Source organism: Montipora capricornis, chromosome 2, assembly GCF_036669925.1.
Source record: "Montipora capricornis isolate CH-2021 chromosome 2, ASM3666992v2, whole genome shotgun sequence".
Taxonomy (NCBI): Eukaryota; Metazoa; Cnidaria; class Anthozoa; order Scleractinia; family Acroporidae; genus Montipora; species Montipora capricornis.
Window position 1 is genome coordinate 66,489,570 of NC_090884.1, and position 3,606 is coordinate 66,493,175.

Here is a 3,606-nt window from a genome sequence, read left to right on the forward strand (position 1 = left end):
TGTTGGTTTTTGAGGAGAAGGCAAACCAGAGTACGTGGAGAAAACTTCTCGATGTAAAGTAGAGAACCAACAAACTCAACCCACATATGACGCAGAGTCTGGGAATCTAACCCAGGCAACATTGGTGGGAGGCGGGTGCACTCACCATTGCGCCATCCCTGCATCCCCAACTTAACAACACCTAATTAGCGAGGCCTAATTGTGGAATAACAATGGTCCTTTGTCTCCCGCCACTTTTGTCCGGTATGTGAAAGTCTACCCTACCATTTACCATTTATAATAGTTGGTTAGTAAACTAACATTGATTATATGCTGTAGTAAAGCCTTGAAACAAGTTCTTAAAAGGATAAACTTCTTATTTCATTTGTTGAAGTTTGAGAATAACTGGGACAGTTAATTTGATTAACTTCCCGAAACTGCTAAACTTTTAGAGGCAAGACTTGGAAGTTATGAGTGAATAGTGAATAAATCGTACACTGAACTTTCTCGTGCAGTTTCGTTGCTGCGGGAAATACATTTAACACAGCACTCAACTGCATTACGGGGACTTGACACTAAAGTTAAAATCTCAGAATTCAGGTTTCATCAAAAGAAAATTAACGCAGAGATTACACTAAGTGCCTTGTGGGGACAGGCTAGAAAAAAAGCCCGGTTGTTCAAAAGCGGATTAACGCTAATTCCAGAGTAAAAATTAACCAAGGAGTTTATTTCTCTACTCCCAAATGCCGTTGTCCTGGATTAGGTTAATCGGCTTTAGAAAAACCGGGCGCCGTAAAGTTTAACATAACAAGAACCTGCAAGAACTTGCAACCCAGCTCACACCTTCACTAAATTGTAAATAAACCTTTGTGAATCCGATTCAGTGTAGGAAGTACATCGAGGACGAGCTTTCCTCGTTCGTCTGAATTAGAAGATCAGCTTCATTTAAGGTTGTTTGAATTTCTCAACAATTAATGTCAAACGAATGGCGTACAAGCATTTACCGCCATACATGCATTTATAGTCCTCAGTTGCTCAAAGACTGATTTGCTCCTTCACAGCGGTTAAATTCATTTCTCCAAACCAGATTGTATCAAAACCCGTCTGATTTCGTGCTTGTTTCGTATGTAATCACATTTTAACAAACCTTAGTTTTCTTTTGGATCAAACTTCTTGTTTTTCAGTCACATACCAACTTTCGGTAACGTAATATTAATGATCAAGAATGACGACAACAACTCGTTCTATAACTCCGTCGAAAGTCATCAGTTGCTATTAACAGCTTTCTTTAGACGAAAAAGCTCTTCTATCAGTCATCACCACTATGCTTTCGTGAAAAGCAAGTGTTATGTCTTTACACAGCAACCAACATTATGGGGACTTCAGAACTCTTGATAAAAAATCTCTGATTTCGTGTTTCATGCCAGAAAATGAACGTCGCAGAGATATTACACAAAATGGAGTTGTGGGGACATTTAGAGATAACACTTTCTTAAAGAAAATGCACATCAGCAGGTCAGCTTTGAAAATGAAATAAATTTTCAAGGTCTAAAGAAACATATATGATGAGCAATTAAATCGACCATGAAGCCCAAGAAAACAGATCTGGCTAAAATAAGCCTAACCTAATTAAAACTCGCAACGCAGCTCACTTCGTTGCTGAATAATTATTGTTAATGGTTAATAACCTCCAAAAATTGCATTTTAGATACAAGTACATCGAGGAAGAGCTTTCCACAATCTTAGAGTTTGGTCATTCACCTTCAAAGGGTTGTTTTTGTCAGACAAATCATTGTTCAAGCGTCGAGGGCCGTCATGACGGCCATATTTGCCTCCTTTAATACTCAGAACAGATTTGGTCCTTGTTCCATATTTTATTGGTCAAGAGAAGCCTTGATTACTTGTTTTCCGAAACAAATTTCTTTGTTTCATTGTAAAAGGTTTAAATTCAGTTATGTTGTAACCAATTCTTAAGCTTGCAAAAGAAAATAACAGCAACACTGACTTCACTGAGTGGTTTGTTTTATGTGGAAAACCGCGCGAAAGTTTAGTTTGAACGTCATTTTGGTAATTATGAGCGTTTTCAGTCCTTTCTAAGAAAGCATTTGAGTCAAAAATGGCTATTGCTAGCCTGAATCGATTAAAGCAACTGGAAAAATTTAACACAGCAGCAAACTAAATTTTGTGTAATAAACGCTTAACTACCGTTGGTTTTACATTTGACACGTAGGGATTACCGGAGCAAATTCGTTGTGGGGACATCGACACAGCGAAAAATAAGGCTTTCTGCCAACGAAAAAGGCAAATAAATTTTACCAAAATCTGCCTTCAGCTATTAATTTGAAACTCTTCACAAACGAACCACGGCAACAAAGCTTGATAGAGCCACTTTCTCGCTATCTTGATGAAACAACAACTCGCAAACGCACACCTTGCGTAAGCTTTAAGCTTTCACCAAACTTTCGTGTCTTAAACTGCAGTATCGTGTTCAGAGAAAGCTTTAGCTTTAGGCTTTAGGCCTATTAATATTACTGAAGGTATTGCTCTCTTAAGGTTTTCCTGAATTTTTTAACAATTCTTGTCAAATAGAGTTTCAGCCGTGAATGAACCGCCATATTTGAGTTTGCACAGATTACACGACTCTTGAAGCTTTACATTCATTATTCTATAACCCAGATTGGCATCCAAATACGTCAGATTTCATCCTTTTTTTTACTTAATCATATTTTAACGAAGCTGTGTTGTTTCTTACAACGAACTTCTTGTTTGGTTGTAAACTGAAATTCGTTTGGTAACGTCATGATCGCTGTACAATTAAACGAATGGCGAGAACAACAGAATAGTCTGTTTTAGACTCTGTAGAGAGTCATTTATTATAATTGTGAACTGGTTTATTTAATCGAAAAAGCTCTTCCATCATAAAATGTAATTACCAGCCTTCTGATTTCGTTTAAAGCCAGCAAAACACCTTAACTTTACACTGCAACCAATATTACGGGGACTTGAGATACTATGTTGACAGTAGCTATTAACCCAAAATTTCCGAATTCGGGTTTCAGTGCAAAATAGCGAACCAGGTGATTACACTTTGATTACACGTTGTGGGGACTTACTGGCAAAACTGACGTTAGGCCCGATATCTCTCTTTTTTTAACCACAGTGACGATATTAAGCTTATTGCTAGCTAGCAAAGTGAAAAATGACTGAAGAACACCTTTGATTTTCAACCTTTTGCAATTTCGGCTGGAAAAAGATGCTAGTCATAAATTACGGTTTTTCGCATTTATTTGAGAATCACCGCCAACATTATAAAGTTCAACAACATAAGTAATAATAATAATAAAAAACACACACACAACTGTACACAGCGAACTCAGCATTGTGGGGACCTTTGAAGTTGACCTTTTGTCAAATCAGTGAAAAAGTAAAGAGAGAATGTGACGACATGCAAGGAAGACTAGTCTTACCTTTTAACACTTAATCAACTTTTCGGAACCAGTAATAAACTTCCCAGTGCTCGCTTTTTCTTTTCTGTAAACCAACACTTTGACGCGGTATTTGGGATTTAGATTCTAGGACAAGAACGACTACGAGTACGAGATCTTCTCATAGAACAACAGTGAGCGC